We start from the raw sequence: 22,394 nt of genomic DNA on the forward strand, positions 1-22,394 counted from the left end.
CGACGCGGTCGACAGTGGCGGACAACAGTCCGGGCGCTTCTCTTTAGAATTCTGCGGCAGTCCCAGTCTCCGGTCGGCAGCCTGTCGTAGGTCTGTCTACCAGGGAGCTTTGGCAAAGATCAGCTGGTGCACGATTGTCCTTCGTAGCTCAGGAAGAGGGCGCCTTACTAGGTCCTCTCTGGGTCAGTCCTTGGAGACACAGCAGCTTTCAGATTGATGAAGGAGACCAACAGCAATTCTTCTCTTCCCGCAGGGCTTCAAGGTCAAGCGTCAGTTTTACTCCAGTTACTCTTCATCTCTGAACACGATTCCTAGCAGTGAAAGGTCCCCAGATATACGGTTGATCTCCCATTCATTCGGCTGGGTCACACTCGAGCATCCAATTACTAAGAAGGGCATTCAGCAGTCTGTCAGCCAACCAGGCGCACAGTGCATTCAGGCCATTCTTCTCCATCCAGACACTGACAACACAGAATGTGGATTCGGACAAGTACCACGCCATTCAACACTACACACTGCATTCATACCAGTACCCAAAGGTGTACCCACAACATACGATTGTTGGGAAGGCTCCAGCCAGTCTGGTCGGCACTTCCCCACACTACCATATATGGAACTTCCACCCAACAGCCAGTCAGGGGGAAGGGACAGAGTCAGGGCTTCCCGGGACTTCAGGAAGATCAAGGTAACAGGCGATGGAAGGCAAGAGACCACAGGGCCATCTTGTCTCCATCAGGAATCCAATGATTCCAATGACAGGGCCTGGGCATCCCAAAATGGAAGACGCTCAGGGAACCAGTAAATTCAGCACGGAGCGGCCACCAGCCCATACCCTGCTCTGTGGCCACACACAGGTGCCCAAAAACATACACCAGGGGCACAGGGTTGTACCCCCACCCATGGATGCCATAAGGGTATCCGATGGGTCTGTTCACTAAAACCAAGAGAGAGAGCTGCACCGCCAGGAGTCCCAAATGAACCGCTGCGCGGAAAACACAACAGAACACACGATAAAAGGCAGTAAAGGACAAGGATACGGAGGCCATGTCCCTCCGATGCATTTCCAGCATCACACTCATACAGGGTTCGCAAAGTGCCTTTGCCCACTCAAATAGTAGAGTAGATTTTATGTAGGGCAAGTACTATTTGCAGGGGATGTTTTAAACTTTTATTCAACATGTACTTTGCAGTAATAAATGTCAAGTTTCACTGTGCATGGCTGGTCTCTGGGTGGCAGCAGTGCACCAAACAAAGTGGTTTTGTGATGACATGCACCATTTTACAGAAAGCACATTTAACTTTGTTGTCATCCGTTGCCATGGGTCGAGTGCATTTCTTTTAGGTAGATTAGGTAAACTAAGTTACTCGACTTGCAGGTCTAGTAGAATTCTAAGAATTTTCAGGGTCCACTCATCTCACTAATATCTTCAGCTATGATTGTGTATAGGCACTATATAAATAAACTATGTTTCAAAGCGCTTCAATGCAAGGGAGGAAACAAGGGAAAATACAAGGACATTCTTACAAGGCCATCAACAATGAGAATGTGAAATTAACTTTCATATTCGGCCTGGTGACATTTCAGATACTGCAAGAGCTAAGACACAGATAAGAAAGGAGGCCGTGGGTGGGAAGGAAATGGGAACAGACAGGCGACTACTGTACTAGGCCTGACGACTTTTCTGGTAGAGCCGGAGATTAACAAGAAGGGAGGAGAAGGAAGGAGAGGAACAAAACAAGCGACTATCGTACTAGGCCTGACAACATTTCAGATAGTGCTGGGGGGCGGGGGGACAAGTAGGGGGAGGAGACAAACATTGCTGCTATCATACTAGGTCCAAGGGCAATTCTGATAGAGTAAGTACATAGAAAAAAAAAGAAGAGTAAGGGAGGAGAGGAGGAGAGACAGAGAAAAAAAAGAAAAAAAAGAGTGGAGAGGAAATACAGTCACAGAAGTCAATAATAACACAGAATGTTGCAAGAGAATAGCAAATGCAAGCCAGGATTCAAGATGAAGATGGGCAGAGCATGATTCAGGCCCACCATGAGTACGAGATGCAGGGGAAGTCCAGCTTGAGAACTGAGAAGGGTGAAGCACCATGAGTCAATGAGTCCATAAAAGTCAAAACCAGCATAGGCAACAGGACGGTGATGGTAAACCATAAAGTAGCAAGACAAACTCCTACAGTGGTTGGATGTAGAGGGGGGGGGAGAGAAGGAGAGGGCTGGAGGGGAAGGGGAAAGCAGGATAGAAGAAATCAAGCAAAACATGCATGCGAGAAGGGGGGGTATGACGGACAACACAGGCAACCAGAGGGGTGGAGGGCACACGGACAACACAGGCAACCAGAGGGGGGGTTGTGGGGCATACAGACAACACAGGCAACCAGAGCTGTACACAAAACTGGTGTATTGCTGCTGACAGTGTTGGGTGTACAAATAAATTCTTGTGACAATAAACATATTAGTACAACATTGCTAATCAAATGGGTTGGTTTGCTAATCAAGAACATTTTAATTAGCAAACTCAGCTAATCAATTTCTGAAATCTAAACTATGCCTTGACATAAACTTTGTGATTGATTGCATGGTGCTAACTAGGGTGCTCAGTTCTTCATTCAGTGAAACCCATGTCTACCTGCTTCTACTCTGTCCCCTTCGAAACTTATCCAGAACAGGACTGCGAGACTTGTACTTAAGATCGTATCTCTCCAGCCCTGAAATCTATCCATTGGCTCCCGGTGGCTGCAAGGATTAGCTTCAAGACCCTTTGCATTGTCCACAAGGCTTTCTGGGGCCTGGGCTCAAAATACCTTCAGCTCTCCCTCCGTAAATACCTGCCCTCTCAAGCTCTTCGCTCCTCCACCTCCAACTCCCTCAGGGGCAGTCGTTTTTCTAAGAAACAAGCTGGGCATAGATCTCGGTCTTCGGCTGGGGCCTCCCTGTGGAACAGCCTCCCTGCCACTCTTAAACTTGAGGAGAACCAACTCTGGTTACGGAAACATCTCAATATCTTCCTCTTTGTTTCTTCCTCCTCTCCTCCTCTCCCCTACTGATCTATTCTGTCTTGGCATTGTGCACCTGGTCACCCTCTGGCTCGCGGGCCCAAGTACCTGCTCACCCTGCCACCCACCTGCACTGCCTTCTGGCAATCCCTTGCACTGGGGCCTGTATCTGTAACCCTACAGTCCCCACAAACAATCAGGGCACCTAATTGAGGGTAAGGAATGGCCTTGAGTGTTACAAAAGTTATCCGTTAGATCACACAAAAACACTTTATAAATGGGAAAACAATTCTTTGTAACGTTACTTCTCTTTACAATTAATGTGCATGCTATAGGAGTCTCTAGGCAGAAGAACACCCTAACCCTGTAGGGAGTCCCTGTCCCCTAGGTCAGAGGTGGAGCACCGCCTTTCTAATAGGAAAGGAGAGAAGAAAGCTGTCCTTGCAACTACAATGTAAACAGAGCACTTCTCATTGGCTATAAACAAGGGGCGGGGGGGGGGGGGGAGCGTGAGTCGAACCAGGTCTGTTCTGCTTCCATGGACATTTCATGGAGGAAGTATTTCCTTAAGGCACAATGGCCATATAGTTTTATTCACCTTCCAGGAAGTGTGTACACGGTATGCAGACCGAGTGGTAATGTGTGGTTCAGCCCAATGATAAAAAAATCCATATATATGAACCAATTACTGTCATTCAGAATGTACAAAATATATATTACACGGCCTACGTTAGCGGCCGCATAGTTATGGTTACGTTGCTCATCTCATAGGAAGAGCACTTTTTGGGCGGCTTATAACTTTGCTCCTCCTTGACGAATCCTCAACTGTGCAGCAAAAGTATATGGCCCGCTCTGAATTGTTCTGCAAAGTTTGGTGAGGTTTCGTCAAGGGGGAGCCCAATATTTCTTTTTTTTTTTTCCATAGACTGAATGGAGAAAAACTTTGCTGTCGCCTATAGCCCAAACCGCTGGACAGATTTTCACCAAATTTGCAGCAGGAGCGGCAGCTTGGTCCCTAAAGTGTGCTTTTGTAAATTTGGTGGAAATTCATCCAGTCGTTTTTTTTTAAAACAAACAAAAAGTAGGTCCAAAAGAATTAGTGATATCTGGGTTCAGTCCGCTGACCCATTTCTCTGTTCGGCCCGCGGACAGGACTCTGATTGGCTTAGAGAGTGACGTGATGTCCGCAGACATCAGATGCGTCCACTGATTGGATGGTGAAAAGCGTGAGTGTGTCCGATTTTTGGAAACGCCTGCAATGTTGGATTTGCAGTCTTCGGCCGATGTCCGCGGACATCGCAGTAAAAACATATATAAAAACACATTACACTTGTCAAACTTATCAAAGAATCTCAGGTGTTTTTTGCCGTAAAAGTCTGCAACCGGTCCAGATGTTCGCGAACAGTGCTGTGAAGTTCGGGGACACTTCAGATGTTCGTGAGCGGTTCTTGGATGGCTTATAACTTTGGCACCACTCAATGAAACTGCATGAAATTTTGGAATTCTATTCTAGACCTGGTACTGAAAGGCTCTGCAAAGTTGTAAAGTGGGGGCGAAATTAGAGGGGGGTCCCAAAATAATGTAAAGTCTTATAGATGTGGAATTTGAATGTGTAACCATCAGCACAGGCTGCGCTTGTAACCTGGTGTAAACTCACTGGGTGTGATATTTTATAAATGGGATGGGTGGGGAATATTCACAAAAAGGCACAACCAATTTGTAATTGAACAAATTTATATGGTGCATTCACATAGATGATAGTGCATAATAAAACAATGTTTCAGAAAAACCAATAGAACCATCTTGGTACATGCGGATACATATTACATGTGAGGACCTTGATACTGAACAATACAACGAAAAGTAGAAAATATCATCCAAATGCCAAGAAATTCAGAAAATGCCTACATATTACATGTGAGGACCTTGATACTGAACAATACAACGAAAAGTAGAAAATAACATCCAAATGCCAAGAAATTCAGAAAATGCCAACACGTGTTTCAACCTATGAGGTCGTCATCAGGGCATATGGGTACATATGAAGCATTAAAATTGGATGCTGATGCTGAACCTAGACTGAATTCAAACTGGAAATCTGTCAGAGTTGGGAGAAGGGTGTCGGAGCAAGGAACGGTCGGAAATGGGAGAGAAAAGAAAAAGAATGGTATAATGTTAGATTGCTGTGTGCACAATAGAACGTTAGAGGTAAGTGTATAGGCTATAAAGAGTAAAGCATACCGTATTGAAATATTTCTCAAAAGGCTCATGGTCAAGCTATTGGAAAATTGTGGCAGCGGATGATTCCCTTATTCATATAACTGATAGTTTCTGTATGCTGTAAAATATAAAAAGCAAATGGAGCAGATTTAGTCTATTGACGAGTGCTCTCTGACATGTTAAAAGGGTAATTTAACAGTTTTAAATAACATATAGAGTGAACTGGAGGCAGATATTACCTTCAAACAGGACAAGTTGTGATGTATTTTGCTTTGCAGCGGTACCGTAGCTGTGGCAATGGTGCGATGCAAGAGGGCGTGTTTGATTATTTTAACCGGATATCTAGCCGCAATCTGTGAAATAAATGTCACATCGTGTTTGTATGGAATGGGTTTTGGATACAAACAGTGTAATATACCCAATGGGAAAAAGTAGGGAAAAAGAAAGAAATGCTTACCGGCTTGGTGATATAGCACGCTCAGTGGCAGACTGTTTCTCACTGAAATCAGTCACAGTGCTAACGGGTTACTGTAGTAACCTCGTCCGGGTCGGTCAGGTGATCGAATCACCTGACCTGGTTGCTAGGACACTTAAACCAAGCCGGAGGGCAGGGAAATGCTGATCCATTCGTGAAGTATAATGGAATTAGAAACTAGCGGTCTGGTAGGACAGGAAGACTAACATTTGTAAAAGCCAAAAATGACTTGAGCGCAATGAAAATTAGAGTCAATTGATTACATCAAGCGCGGTTATTTACCTGAAAGTTTCTATCATTGGTATTTTTGTTAGGACTGTGGGATGTTTGGTTGTCAGCTGCCAGGGATTACTATTTACAGGGATCCAGAAATCCAGATGTGTGTTAGCTGTCGCGTGTCAAAAGGCAACAGACAGATTAATAATAGTGTGTGCTTGAGCTGGGGAGCCAATAAATTCAATAGTGGGACGGATGTCATAACGTATGTGCGTGATGGTACTGATTTGGTGAGGCAAAGTCAAATTAGGTATTGTAAATACAACTGTGATCCTGCTAGGAAGTTTATTGACATGCTCCAAGGTCAAAAAACCAGAGTAATGAACCTGTTGGATCTGAAAGTGAATCACATTAAAGGTATACGTAGGTAATACAGTTCATACCTATAATCTAAAAAAGTCTAGACAGTAGGGTCTCTGTGCCACCAGACCTACTGATTGTTTAAATGAACACATTAAGTTCAGAATCTTGGTTCAAACCAAGCGATAAGCAGCGGAGTTTGCAGATTAATCTTGCTTCCTGTTGCCGTAGAATCAATTCTCTGTTACCACCTCTCTGATGTTGTTTGATATGTTGTAATCCAATAAATTTAATATCTTGAGTATTGTCCAATTGGTGATGTTTCTGCCAGTGGGAGGCCAGTGGGAGTCTCGTATCTTGACTGCTGAGATGGTTAAGGTGTTCCCGAATCCTGAAACGTACTTCTCTAATTGTGCTGCCAATATACACTTTCTTGCAAACACATACTATTCCATAAACAACATATTTCGTTCGGCAGTTAATGAAGTCCAAAATTTTGGTTTGTAGGCCATTATGACAACTGAAGGTTTTTGTAGGCGCTAAGGCATGATGACAAAAATTACACGAACCACATTTATGAAAGCCTACCGGTTTGGACTTGGTGGAAAACCAACTCACTTGTCCTATAGGATCAGGTTTAAGGAAGGAGGGACTCAGGATATTTCGCAAAGTGGTAGCTTTTGTAAAAATAATATTTGGTCTATCCGTGATATATGGTGTCAGATCAGAGTCTAGGTGCAAAATATACCAGTGTTTTTGTAGTATATATTGAATGAATTTGTGATCGCTGGAAAATTTAGTGATAAAGTTGACACATGTCGGATATTGATCTCGAATTGTTTTGGTCTTCTCTGTCAATAACTGCGATCTGGGTACTTGCTTTACTGCATTTGTTGTATTCCTGATTAATTGAATTGGGTACCCTCTTTCCCGAAATCTGTGTCCTATAGACTTACATTCTGTGTCAAACATTTCATCTTGACTGCAGTTTCTCTTGGCTCTGAGCATTTCACCTCTAGGTATATTGTTGATAACACTCTGTCTATGACAACTACTGGCGTGTAGTATGGAGTTCACTGCTGTAGCTTTCCTAAAAGTGCAGGTTTCAATGGTATCAGAGACAATTTTGATTTGTAAGTCTAGAAAGGTAATTGAAAGCGGATCAATGTGGCCTGTGAATTTGATGTCAAAGGTGTTGTCATTAAGATAGAGCATAAATGCTTCAAAAGTTTCTCTACTGCCTTCCCAGATGGCCAGTACATCATCAATGTACCTTTTCCAACAAATAATTTGACGTTTGTAAGGATTGTTCTGAAAGATATAGCTAGCCTCAAAAAAGGCCATAAATAAATTGGCCAGAGAGGGCGCATATTTAGCCCCCATAGCAATCCCCCTACTTTGTGAATAATAATTGCCATTAAAAAGAAACTGATTGTGTGAGAGGGTGAATTCTAGGAGGCTTTTGATCATTTGAACATGTGAATAGTGCGAAGCAGAAAAGGTTCTGAAAGTAAAGTCGATGGTATCCAAGGCCAGTTTATGTTGGATAGAGGTGTATAAAGATGTAACATCCAAAGTCACTAGATAATATGAGGGTTTCCAAATGATCCCCTGTAATATTTGTAACGTGTGCGTTGTATCCTTGAGGTATGCCGGAATTTCCGGTACCAAATGTTTAATGCTGCTGTCTATATACTCTGCAAGTGTTTCGGTGACACCTCCTTGTCCACTCATGATTGGTCTGACTTGTGGAAGAGTCGAAAAAGGTTTGTGAATTTTCGGTAAGAAGTAGATCGTTGGCATAAATGGTTTAGTAGTCAACAGAAACATTTTTTCCTCATCTGATAACAAACCTTGGTTGTACCAAAATTGGAGTAAGGTATGTAATTCTTTAAGAGTTTGCGTGGTAGGGTTAGCAGTAAGCATCTCATAACATCCTGGTGTTGCAAGGTGTTCCATTGCCATTTTAATATAATCTGATTTATTCAAGATGACAATATTGCCACCCTTGTCTGCTTCCTTTATGATAATGGTGTTGTCTTCACAGATATCTTGTAATGCTTGTCGTTCCAATTTGGTTAGGTTCTGTTTTTTACTGCTACAATTTTGTTGAAAACCATCAATATGTTTATGAATTTCTTTGGTAATTGACTTGTAAAACGTGTCAATAACATTATCTCCCGTGATGGGTGGCAAGAATTTTGATCTATTTTTATGTTCTTTGATGTCCAAGTTACGTTGATGAATACTAAGTTCTGCCTGTATATCGCTCATGCTTTTTGCGTCATCGTCCATAAGGTTATGTAGTAGATGGATATTTTCAATTTCTTGTATGCTTTTGGAGCTAGTGGGGGGGAGTGGTGCCAACGGTCTGTAAGTTTCCTCCTTATTGTGAAAGAATTTTTTCAGTTTGAGTTTTCTTGAGAATTTGTACAGGTCAATTTGGAGTTCAGTCATATCTGTAGTGGTAACTGGAGCAAAAGATAGACCATGGTTAAGGACTGAAAGTTGTTGAGGTGAGAGGTGTTTATCAGATAAATTGACAACTAGGCTTTTAGTATAGACTTGGGTATCGGTTTCTTGAAACTGGATCTGGTGAGTCTTTTGTCTGTATCTCTCCCTTCCTCTCTTGCTTGCTCCTCTTCCTCTTCCTCCTCTGAGGTTGTTGGAGTAGGCTGCTTTCTGCGTCCTAAAGGGACATTTGTCTGGAAGTGAACTTGTTTATTTTGTAAATTATATCTTGATTGATTACCTTTCTTATACCTTTTGATTTCGGCTAAGAAGCCTCGTCGGTATAGGCGAGCCCCTTCGGCGTTCGCCTGTGTACCCTCTAGGTTTGGATTGGTAGTAATGTCAGTTTCTGAATCTGTATCAGATGTAACAGGAGACGTTGTTGGTGTCGCTATTTGTGATAAATCCCCATCATATTTAGGTTGATAGGTGTAGACTCTGTCGTTCAAGTAGTCTTTTTCATCTCTATAAAATTTTCTGAATTTGCGCAATTTGATCTCATCCTGGTATTCAACTAGGATCTCATTCATTTTGGCGAAGTTTTTTTCTTTCGAGCTGGCAGGATTATTCATTTCTTTAATTTCGATTTTGAGTTTATCTATCTCTTTAACAACGCGAACATGTTCACGTTCTGCATGTTTGACTAAGATTTTCATCATGTTCTCCGAGCTGACTGTGACATTTGATTCCCAGTCAGCTGCCAGATCTTGGTCGTCTTTATGTAGAAAATCGGGAAAAATTAGTATTCTTAACCCTCTTGGTATGATATCTTGCTGAATATAGTTTTTGAGGGATACTTGTTCCCAATATTTATTAATTTCTTTTTTGCATAGCCTTTCAAGTTTGATGAATTTTTGTATAAGAGTTTCTGATATATTGGGTCTAGATTTAAAGGGGTTAGTATCAGAGCCCCTGGGTGCAAAGAGGGCAGCACTGTCCTCTTCTCTATTCTTGAGATAATCTGTCATTGTAAAGAGTGAGTACTAATGTCTGTGTTCAGAGCAGTGCAGCAGTCCAATGGGCAAGTCGTAAAACAAGAGAGTTGTGGGGGTGGGGCCCAAAACAGGAGAGCGCACACCTGAAAGTCAAGAAGTAATTAGCGCAGTTATTGGTTTAGCTGCGGTCTTGTGGATGGTAAGGTGATCTCCCACTATCACCTGGACTAAATTGAATTTGAATGTGTAACCATCAGCACAGGCTGCGCTTGTAACCTGGTGTAAACTCACTGGGTGTGATATTTTATAAATGGGATGGGTGGGGAATATTCACAAAAAGGCACAACCAATTTGTAATTGAACAAATTTATATGGTGCATTCACATAGATGATAGTGCATAATAAAACAATGTTTCAGAAAAACCAATAGAACCATCTTGGTACATGCGGATACATATTACATGTGAGGACCTTGATACTGAACAATACAACGAAAAGTAGAAAATATCATCCAAATGCCAAGAAATTCAGAAAATGCCTACATATTACATGTGAGGACCTTGATACTGAACAATACAACGAAAAGTAGAAAATAACATCCAAATGCCAAGAAATTCAGAAAATGCCAACACGTGTTTCAACCTATGAGGTCGTCATCAGGGCATATGGGTACATATGAAGCATTAAAATTGGATGCTGATGCTGAACCTAGACTGAATTCAAACTGGAAATCTGTCAGAGTTGGGAGAAGGGTGTCGGAGCAAGGAACGGTCGGAAATGGGAGAGAAAAGAAAAAGAATGGTATAATGTTAGATTGCTGTGTGCACAATAGAACGTTAGAGGTAAGTGTATAGGCTATAAAGAGTAAAGCATACCGTATTGAAATATTTCTCAAAAGGCTCATGGTCAAGCTATTGGAAAATTGTGGCAGCGGATGATTCCCTTATTCATATAACTGATAGTTTCTGTATGCTGTAAAATATAAAAAGCAAATGGAGCAGATTTAGTCTATTGACGAGTGCTCTCTGACATGTTAAAAGGGTAATTTAACAGTTTTAAATAACATATAGAGTGAACTGGAGGCAGATATTACCTTCAAACAGGACAAGTTGTGATGTATTTTGCTTTGCAGCGGTACCGTAGCTGTGGCAATGGTGCGATGCAAGAGGGCGTGTTTGATTATTTTAACCGGATATCTAGCCGCAATCTGTGAAATAAATGTCACATCGTGTTTGTATGGAATGGGTTTTGGATACAAACAGTGTAATATACCCAATGTGAAAAAGTAGGGAAAAAGTAGGGAAAAAGAAAGAAATGCTTACCGGCTTGGTGATATAGCACGCTCAGTGGCAGACTGTTTCTCACTGAAATCAGTCACAGTGCTAACGGGTTACTGTAGTAACCTCGTCCGGGTCGGTCAGGTGATCGAATCACCTGACCTGGTTGCTAGGACACTTAAACCAAGCCGGAGGGCAGGGAAATGCTGATCCATTCGTGAAGTATAATGGAATTAGAAACTAGCGGTCTGGTAGGACAGGAAGACTAACATTTGTAAAAGCCAAAAATGACTTGAGCGCAATGAAAATTAGAGTCAATTGATTACATCAAGCGCGGTTATTTACCTGAAAGTTTCTATCATTGGTATTTTTGTTAGGACTGTGGGATGTTTGGTTGTCAGCTGCCAGGGATTACTATTTACAGGGATCCAGAAATCCAGATGTGTGTTAGCTGTCGCGTGTCAAAAGGCAACAGACAGATTAATAATAGTGTGTGCTTGAGCTGGGGAGCCAATAAATTCAATAGTGGGACGGATGTCATAACGTATGTGCGTGATGGTACTGATTTGGTGAGGCAAAGTCAAATTAGGTATTGTAAATACAACTGTGATCCTGCTAGGAAGTTTATTGACATGCTCCAAGGTCAAAAAACCAGAGTAATGAACCTGTTGGATCTGAAAGTGAATCACATTAAAGGTATACGTAGGTAATACAGTTCATACCTATAATCTAAAAAAGTCTAGACAGTAGGGTCTCTGTGCCACCAGACCTACTGATTGTTTAAATGAACACATTAAGTTCAGAATCTTGGTTCAAACCAAGCGATAAGCAGCGGAGTTTGCAGATTAATCTTGCTTCCTGTTGCCGTAGAATCAATTCTCTGTTACCACCTCTCTGATGTTGTTTGATATGTTGTAATCCAATAAATTTAATATCTTGAGTATTGTCCAATTGGTGATGTTTCTGCCAGTGGGAGGCCAGTGGGAGTCTCGTATCTTGACTGCTGAGATGGTTAAGGTGTTCCCGAATCCTGAAACGTACTTCTCTAATTGTGCTGCCAATATACACTTTCTTGCAAACACATACTATTCCATAAACAACATATTTCGTTCGGCAGTTAATGAAGTCCAAAATTTTGGTTTGTAGGCCATTATGACAACTGAAGGTTTTTGTAGGCGCTAAGGCATGATGACAAAAATTACACGAACCACATTTATGAAAGCCTACCGGTTTGGACTTGGTGGAAAACCAACTCACTTGTCCTATAGGATCAGGTTTAAGGAAGGAGGGACTCAGGATATTTCGCAAAGTGGTAGCTTTTGTAAAAATAATATTTGGTCTATCCGTGATATATGGTGTCAGATCAGAGTCTAGGTGCAAAATATACCAGTGTTTTTGTAGTATATATTGAATGAATTTGTGATCGCTGGAAAATTTAGTGATAAAGTTGACACATGTCGGATATTGATCTCGAATTGTTTTGGTCTTCTCTGTCAATAACTGCGATCTGGGTACTTGCTTTACTGCGGTGGTGCCATTTGACGAATCTGCACAAAAGTTTGCAAAAACGATTTTAAATCTAGATATACATGTTTTTGTAAAGTATGGTGGGATTTTCTCAAGAAAAAGGGGGTCTCAACATTTTTAGATGGCTTATAACTTTGTTGCCGTTTTACGAATGTGGACAAAAGTTTTTAAAAAGATTATAGACCCAACCTTGAATGTGTGTGTAAAGTCTGAATGGATTTTGTCAAGTTGGGAGCTAAGTTATATGGCTATTGTATGTATATACATATTCACACTTTTGAAAGAAAAAAACATGGGCGGATTTCAAGCAAACTCGTTTAAGGAGCATTGCCAAGGACCTGAAAGAATGGTTTTGCCAAAGTGCCTGTCTTTTATATTTTGACAAGTGTAATGATGTAGGAACAAAAAAATAGTGTTAAACCTTTGGTGCCTGAGGTATAGCCTGTGCCCACGGGCAGTGGCCAGATTGTCCGATCATGGTATAAGGTCATGACCTGGACAATCTGGCTACTGGCCTTGACCGCGAGGGATGAAAAATGGCATTCAAGTGGCCATGTCCACCTAGGGTATGTGATAAGGTTATTCAAAAGATCGTTGTAAGGCCCAGTAAGATCGTTGTTCTTCTCTCTTGTTCCCCTCCCTTGCCGCGCTCTGAAAATCTGGTGTACGATCGCAATACAAATAAAATATTAATGTCGACCACAACTTTCCTCACACTAGCCATGCACTCACTGGACCCCCATCTAAGAGATGAGAAGCAAGATACATTTACCTTGGAGGGCACTAGTGGGCCATCTTGCGAAATGGACGTACTTTAAGGGAACTCCATGGCACTGTGGCACAGTAATAACCTGCTTGCTTGTTACTGCTATGCAAAACCGAAAAGGTGACTCGTCGTAGTGACAACTGTACTGTTAGTCCGAATTCCCCTTCCCTCCATACTGATAGGACATTCCACAGAATGGGGAACGGGACCATAGCCTATTGCATAGCAGCATGTTTTTGTTTTACGTTTTTTTTTACAACTTTGAGCATATGCGTGCTTGCCACGCACGACCTACGCGGCCCCTCGCTTTCGCAGGCCGCCCAACCGTCAGTGCCTTTTCTTAAGTTGGACTTAACGCAGGTCCATCGTGCCCATTGGTTACAACGGTTTTTGCATCATGGCTGCCAAGACCAAATTCAGATCCCATGGAGCATGTGGCTTCCTCATTGGATAGTGTAACCTCAACACTCTGTTGAAGTGCCTTCTCACCACTGCATTCGCTACTGTGAAAGTGATGCTTTCTGAATTTGCGTAGGCCCCTACAGCAGCCAGGTACGTTTTACATGAATCCAGTGAAACCTTTGATTCCGCCAAATGAGTGACAAACGAAAGAACAGTCCACTTCGTCAACTATTTTTGCTGATCCAAGCACCAGTAACAAAGGTGTGTCCATTTACCTGTGTAATGAGAATGAGTGGAACTTCATCTTGCCGCTTTGATAATTATATTTTCCCTCTACAGCCCCAGGTGTATGTATACTAAGTCCTTAGGAACCAGGGTGTTAAGGTAAGAGATTGAGGGTTTGGATGTAGAATTACCTCTCCTGGCTGATGAAGAAGGTCCAGCCTCACTTGTAATGGTCTTGGTGACCGATATCTCAGTGCCTTCGAGATCCGAGAGCCAATCTCTTGGGCCAGTATGGTGCAATCAATATCATGCAGCAATGTCATCTTCAATTTGTGCAATACTTTCGTTATCCGCAGAATTGTCAGGAAGGCATAGACCAGTTTTCAGTCTCCCAGCAGAAAAAGCACGTCACCTTGAGTTTATTAGTGGGTACTGTGCTGACTAGAATACCTTGTCCAGTGTTACCGCCATGATCAACCATGTGTTAGTGAGACAAAAAGATGTGCCATCAGGGCATCCATGACCTTTGTAAATACCCTTGGTGGCGAGTTCAATACGAAGGACAGGAACTTGTATTGGTAGTGAATATTCAGTATTGAAAAACTGAGAACTTTTCTGTGCTCTCCCCAGATCGGGATGTGCATGTAGGCATCCTGTTAACTCCAGTGCGCACATCCAATCCCCCTCCATCAACAGCACCATAATACGTCCTGGCAGGACCATCTTGAATTTGTCTACCGGATGATGTTTGTTGAACCCTGATAGATCGAGAATTATTTTCCATCCAGCTTTGTCCTTCGTGGGAAGGGCGAAAAAACCTCAAGTAGTAACCCTCCGATTGACAATCTTGATAGCTCCAGAGCTATCAATTTCTGCAGTGACTCGACCAGATATGATGAAAATTGTTGAAGGATGGGGTGGGGGGGGGGGGGAGAACAAGGAATGGGAAATTGGAATTTGTTTTTTTACCAATAAGGTCCATGGGTTCATTGTTATCCGCCTCCAAGATCCCAACTGGAGGCTGACTCATCGTCCTACTTCTGTGAGATACTGTTAGACCTATATATAACGTGTCAAATCTTCGGTTACCCAGACTTGTTCAGAGTAGTGCTTAAAAACCTCTCCCCAACAGCAGGGCATTTTCTCGCCTGCGAACCAGTCATTGGTTCACAACTTTTCCATCCTTGTGTGCATGCCAGAATCAGGGGCGTGCCCCAATGCTGCACTAGCATATTTTGTCTGTGGCTCAGCCATGCGAGTTATGCTCAGTAAATAGAGCAGTTGGGACCGTCTCTCCCACATGCCTTCTTTGCTGCTGCTCTCTCTTGACGGCGTCGGTATGTGCAGAGTGCTATTCTTCTTCCGCTTGTGCTGGTTCCCGTGCTCATAATGCACATATTCACGTGGCACCAGATAATCGTCTGTGCTTCAGCTCAGGGCACGTGCCTGCCAGGAGTTTCCTCCTGCCCCTAGGCTCAATGGAGCTGGTGCAGTGATACTGTGTGGCCTGTGATAGTAGGTGCGTGCCTCCCATAACCATGCTCTGTAGAGGGTTGGGGTGGAACATGTTTGCTGCGCGGTTAGGGCTTTCCCCATCCCTCCCAATACTCAGGTGTTGTGGTGAGGGTGCTGCACTAGTCCCATTCCCGTGCGGGACCTCGGACACTTGCCCGGGATGCACCAGCAGACCGGGGGAGGGGGCAGGATCCGTATAACCCACTCCTGCGCAGTTCAAACCCTGAGATGCTGTCTTCCTTGCGGGGTGCCCTTTTACTTATCTTTCATTTCCTTTACTTATCTTTCATTTCCATACCTTTCAGTTGGCAAAATCCCATATCACTCGTTATGCCCGAGCCAAATACCTGTTCCCACCGTGCAAAACGAACTACAAGGAGCCTCCCTGAAAACCGCCCACGTGTGTCACAGGACTGCCATGTCCGGTCTTCTCCCAAGCTAGAGAGGCAAAGTCTATGTGGGTCGGCAGAAGGGAAGCTTCCTGGGCAACCTGCACAGCGCCGGAACACCTTGGGCATGTCCGGGAAGGACTTTATCCAAAATGTAGGTGCAACAATGCGCCGCTGTTGCCGTCAGCTCGGTCTCATCCGATGTGGGGAAAGGGATTGACAGTTGGCGGGCAACGCATCGGCGTGGGAAGCCCACATATGCTCAAATGTCTAATAAAAAAAAATTGCAATGCAACAGGCTCAGGTCCCGTCCCCCGTTCCGCGAGATGTCCCATCAGCATAGAGGAAAGGGGAGAGGACGTAGGAGTAGCTACTTTTTGCTGGTAAAGCAGATAGACATCCTGAGTACCATACTGGCAACAACAACAGCCACCCTGGTTACTGTTGCAACTGCCAATCTCCAGAGTCCCAACCCCTATTTCATGTGGTTACTGAACTTGGGGCAACTGGAGTAAGACAGCAAGGACGGGATTTCAGAGGGATGCTCCTCGGCAATGCTCTGTAGCTGAAGACTCGACTCCATCCACATTTTGGAAATTGCTGCATAGGCAGGTTGGTGCAACTTCTCTGTGGAAGCCGCAGCACTGTGGCAGCATAACTTCTAAGCACACCTCATTTGCACCAACTCTAAGGAGGATATCTTGAATGGGTGACATAGGGCAGTGAACGATGATGCAGTACTTGATTACTGTAAAAGTCCAGTGAAAACTCTCCATTTTTCTAACAGCAGTTCAGGAAGCCCTATCCAAAAGTCCAACTCCTTCCTTTCACGCCTTCTGACTGGGTTAGAAAATCTTCATAAAAAACATAAGAAGAATATTTAACTGGACAAATGGTGGGTGGGTCCCCATGAAATGCCACTGTCAACGGAAACTGGCATCCGCTGTAGAGATGTACCCACTCAGACACAAGGCACATTGCAGGGAAGCATCGTAGCCAGCCATATTTGCAGGTAGCAACACCAATCTCTCCGTGTCTACTGTTTAGTGTCATAATATTGCTAGTGTGGTTGGGTCTCAGGGAGGAAACGTATTTTGAAACACTCCTGTCAGGAAAGTGGACCATAAAAGATAGGAAAGTGGGCTACTCAGCAATAGGTAACCATGGCTCAGATCAAGAACTGGCTGTGGTGGAAACGTAGAAAAAGGCCACCTGGCACGGCAGCACCTGTGGATCCAATTTGTGTGAATGTGGAATAGATTACCACCTTGTGTTTATCCGAGTGCAAAGGAGTGTGCATTTGGGCAAGAGCCCTTTGTATGTACTGCCCTGCCAGAAAAAGTCCCCGAAGACTGGGAAAGGGAGAGTATTGCTGAGAGTGCACGAGTTAATGGGCTGAGAAGACGCTCACACCAAAAACAGTTCAAAACGTGAAGAAAAACGTTTTATTTATTTGGTATTTGTAATGCGCCTATCTATACACAACATGTTTTGAAGCGCAACAAGACGGGGGGGGGGGGCCTGGAGGACAGAAACAAACTGTCCTAATAGGCCTTGCTTCTGACATTCGGATCGTGCAAGTGCCGTAACGAGAAGAGGCTGAGGATGAGTGGCGGGAGGGTCAGGGGAGTCCAAGTGCATAGGTAGACTGGACTAGTGGGGCCACATGCCATGTAGGAATCTGAAGGAACCTTGCTCCAGTCAAGAGAACATGAGCTGGGGAGGGGGGGATGGAAGGAATAAGATTTTAAAAAGCAGCACGTTATTTAGGAGAGGAAGTTGGATGTAGCGGGGCCCCAGATAGAGATAGAGAGAGAGCACACCAAGGTTTTTTGCTTCAAAGGAGGGTAAGGGGAGGGGCGGTCAGAGTGTGGGAGGGAAAGAGGAAGCCGGGGTCCCGATGAGATGGATATATGTCTTACTGGCATTAAGGTAGAGATTGCTAATAGGGCACCATGCATAAATAGCAGACTGACAGTAAGGAATGAGAGAGGAAGAGGCAGGGGAGGGAAGCTTGAAGGAAAGCTGCGTGTCATCCACAGAACACTGGAAGTTGGGAGAAAAGGAGGAGATCAAGTGGGCTAGAAGGGCCAAGTAGACGTTGAAAAGCCAAGGCGAGAGGATAAAGCCCTGAGGGACTCCGCAGGTGGCGAGCGAGATGGTGGAGAGAAAAATTACCCAATTGAACCTGGGAGGGACGGTCCGAGAGGAAGGAGGTCAACCAGTCCAGAGCCAGGTCCATAATGCCAAGGGTACCAAAGAGCCGATTTATCAGGGTTGTATGACTGACCGTGCTGAAGGCAGAGAAAAGGTTGAGAAGGATGAGAACGGAAGGAGAGCTGGAATCGAGATTAGAGAGAAAGTCTTCACGCATGTTCAGGAGAGCAGTGTCCTTGCCTCTGGCAGCTCTGAAGCCAGACTCGTGGTTGTGGAGAGAACCAACATATTCACTGTGGTGGATAAGCTGGGAGATGGCCAGCTTCTCAAAGAATTTGCCCAATAATGGGGTAATGGAGATAGGGCGGTAGTTAGACAACAGGAAGGGTCGGCAGGAGGCTTTTTGAGGAGGGGTGAACAAGAGAGGGCAAGAAACCAGTGGCAAATGAGTGATTGCAGAAATCGGCCAAGGCTGGAGCTAGGGAAACAATGTTGTTAGTTCAGAAAGAGCAGGGGAGCACCTGTTTGGATAAGACTTTCATAGAGCGGAGATCTAGAAACCTCATCAAGTGTTATGGCAGAGAAAGAGGAGAGTAGGAGGGGAGTGGAGGGGGGCCAAGGGAGGAGGAGCGGGAGAGGGGGAAGGGTACGAAGTAGAGCAGAGTGAAGACTTGAGGTCATGAGTTTAAGAAATGAAGTGAAGGCCAGAAAAGTGCAGCGGGCTAGGGAAGGCAGAGGAAAAGTGGAGACTGCAGTAGGGTTGGTGAGTTGTCTGTTGTTTGTAGCAGCAGAGATTCGCGTTTGAAAGTAGGACCTTTTCTTAGAGCAGATGGAGAGTCAGCGACAGAATTAAAGATAATAGTAATGTGAAGACCAACCAAGAAAACAATTTGAACAGAAGATTATGCTAGATATGTGTATTTTGGGACACATGGACAAGAGCACAGAAGAATCGTACAATGGAAGGCCCATTAGTAAGGAGCTGTGAGGAAGAATACAGCACTCAGCCAATGAAATGAAATAAAGGGGAGAGGGAGAGAAAATTGGCCTTCTCAAACATAATAGCCAAACTCTGGAACTCTCTTCCAAAGAAAATCTGCTCCATTGAGGGCAACCTTATTTTCAGGAGTAACGCTACAGATCTGGCTTTTCAACACTTAACTAATAAACCACCCTGCAGCCAGAACCCAACTTATTTTATGACAACCAACCAACCGGTCTGGAGAATAAGAACTCTATCCACCACCTGAATGTCGACTACTCACTTCAAGTGGAAAGCATGCCAGCCGACCACCTTCCCCAACACCTCAAGGAAATATCACAACGACTGCCCCAAATAACTGAGCGCCATAGCCCTACCAGAGGAGTACGCAACTGGCCCACCAGACCCTCCCCCCAACACTATCCCCACTAATAATTTCAACCTCAACACTCACACACTATACATTGCAACTAAACCACCCACATATGGCTACTGAACAATGCAACAGACATCCAAAAACAGAACGCTATACCATAACACAATCCTGTCCAATCTATCCTTGAACCCAGGCAAGCAAAGCTCCCCTCTGGACACTAATACTTTAATGTTTTCGATAAAGAATACCAGGAAACAGTTCTGCGCACAGAGCTCAGGCATCAGAACAACCAGGGTAGGAAATGGGCCGGAACTGGAACAGCACTGGCAAAGTTTGTATTGCAGGAGCGCTGTACTGTCCCCAAGCCCATTCTGAAACCAAGTTCTCACACGAAGGTCGAGCAGACCCGCACTTCCAAAGACTCGGCACAGTAGACTGAATAAAGAAATAGTCAAAGCCTCTAATACCAGCCAACGCCTCGCATACAGTGTTAAACAATAGAGTCCAACTTCCATTATTCAATTAAAGGGTTTCTTGCTGAATCACTATAATAAGACCTGTTTCAAATTTTAAATTGCGGTCATTATGTTCCCATAATGCTCTTTGCTTTTATGCAAATCACCAGGATTGGATTCTATGAAGAGATACTGTGTTGCATGACCTAGCCTGGAAACACGTCCTTCGGCCCCACCCCCTCTGTCCTTCCAGTAATTTTTTTCCCCGTTTCCAGCACTGAGCACAACAGCAAATATGTATTTTATTTTCCGTCTCTCCCCAACCACTCACTTTCAGATCAGCCTGTGACCAGGCAAATCGCAGAGGTGTGTGGTACAAATCCTAATATTGAAGGACAAGGAAAAGGCACACTGCTAGTTGTCGTTGACTATTAACATTAGGAATAATTGCAAAAATGTGTGTGATTTATACAATATGAGAACAGTTACATGGAATAACTTCGCAAATAGATATATTCACATATACTATAATGTATCTACAACCAATAAGACAGAGGGGGAAAACAGCCAATTCATTAAGAGTACCCCACATTTTATCGGATTTGTTATTTTGTTGCTGAAGTCAACAGCAAAAAACCTTTCTCTACCAGAAAGGATCACAGACTATGCAGCCAATCCTCAACAGTAGGCCTACTATCTTTCACTCTTCCAATGTCTCATCCTTATTTTATATACACACACACACACACACAAAATATGCTACGGTCTACAATGCCATCCGAAACGCAACAGTGTTTAGGGAACGGTCATTAATGTAACCCTTTAGTGGATGCAAATGCTACATTGCAATACTGCGATACACAAAGCAGTACACCTCTTCTGCAAGCACCCTGTCATAACAAATGCGCGCTGTGGTGGTGCAACTACTTTGTGCAGCTCTGCCAATAACTAGCACCTTCCCCCTTGTCATCGCAAGCCTTACGTACGTCTGGCCCGGTGTCACACCCAACATTGCCACGGCAGTTGCTCCCCTGGCTCTAGGAATGTCAATATTTGTATGCAGTTATCCGACAGGAGGGCAGGTTAATTGGGAGCGTCCTGACTTTGACAAATGACAGTTTACACCACTAGGAACCCAAACTGACACGTATCGAGTACATTGCAGAGTATTTACAACAGAAAGGGTCTGTCTGCACAATATGTGGAGAGTGAAGGGAGTACACTGGTAACATACCGGAAGTTGCACTGCTAGATGGGGAAAGTAAACAAACGCGCTATTATGACCCGATGCAAAGGGGAGAATCTGGAGATGGCGTCCACCCTCCTAGCAGGCAGAATACACCAGCCTGAGCATATCCGGCCCTCTCTAAAACCACTGCAGTGCCTGGAGAGTGCGTTAATGCTGGCATCTTCCCGAAATCCGTTATCCAAATGTGCCAGAGCAAGGGGTCAAAGGAAACTCTTAGGTCCCGAGTGACAGCTCGTAAGCAGCGTGCGCAGCCGCTCTGCCGCCTGCTCTGCTGACGGGGCAAGGACGTAGAAGCATAAAACCCAACGTGTCGTAAAATGCGCTCTTACACATGACTGCATGACGTCAGAAGGTAGGTACACTGCAATCCTGTCAGCGGTACAGCTTCTCTTGACGTCATAATACTACGATCTGCCCTATGCAACAATCAGTGGCCAACCGCTAAAGACAGAACGGAAGCTTTAGGGAGCCCGGGATTATTCACGGAAACCAGAGCGTACCATAGAGGCTCACTCCAGGGTGAGTGTGCACAGTGCAGTGATAAACAGTGTCATGGTTAGGCTTGCCACTTATATACTTACTGTGCGCTGCGGGCAGCTTTCTACGATTCCAGCTATTCCCCTTCAGACGCACTCCGCCGTCGCTGAGAGGAAAAGTAGGCAGCCACCCGTCTTAACTAGCCTCGGCAAGTACAGTGTTCCTCCAGTGCTCAGCGGTTTGAAAATGGCGCGGCAGGAAGCCGGGAAACAGCACCGGGGCAGCGGCAGGGCTTCTGCCGTGGACACAGTATCCCATGGCAACACCAGCAGAAGGAAGGACCCCAGGCAACACATGTAAGGGAACAGTGCCTCCTGCCGGCATGCAAGGGAAACACCGTCCCTCTAGCTCGCACAACGTTCAATAACTGTGCTGGATACAATCTTTGCTCAGGAACATCGAAAGACAGCGTGGACTGATATAAGAAAGGTGTTTAAATCACATCAGCACGTGCACTCAAATGACGTTTTAGAGGAATGTTATGTCTGTCAACATACAGAGGGTGCGATTTAGCATTGACTCCTGAACTGCCAACAGCAAAGAACCATGAAGGGGTACGTTAAGAAACAAAGCACTCCATGAGTTGGCCACACGTGCACATTTGTATTTATTTGAAGAACAAGGATGTCAATTTCGATCAGAAATTACTAGCAAAGCAGATTTACTGAGGGCAGAGGCATTACCACTAAGGGTGTCTGAACAATCACACAAAGCGGAGAACGAGTGTTGAGGCACTTTATGAGAACGTGAACAAGGGGGACATATACCATAGCTCTCAACTCACACGCTTTTGGCGGGTGTCACCCGCCTTGTAA

The 22,394-nt window shown here is 44.3% G+C and overlaps 1 protein-coding gene across 2 annotated transcripts in view; it reads right to left on the reverse strand.

Moving 5' to 3' along the window:
• The window catches only part of CEP135 (centrosomal protein 135), a 642,577-nt gene extending 620,702 nt beyond the window's left edge, over positions 1 to 21,875 (reverse strand). Inside the window, exon 1 of one of the 2 annotated variants that reach the window (XM_069631620.1) lies at positions 21,624 to 21,875. The gene's annotated coding sequence lies outside the window, so the exon portion shown is untranslated. Of the gene's footprint in view, positions 1 to 21,027; positions 21,249 to 21,623 lie in introns of those variants that run through there. The other variant, XM_069631621.1, reaches the window with a different exon arrangement.
• Positions 21,876 to 22,394: the final 519 nt, after the last annotated feature.

Source organism: Ambystoma mexicanum, chromosome 6q, assembly GCF_040938575.1.
Source record: "Ambystoma mexicanum isolate Mex_15411 chromosome 6q, UKY_AmexF1_1, whole genome shotgun sequence".
Taxonomy (NCBI): domain Eukaryota; kingdom Metazoa; phylum Chordata; class Amphibia; order Caudata; family Ambystomatidae; genus Ambystoma; species Ambystoma mexicanum.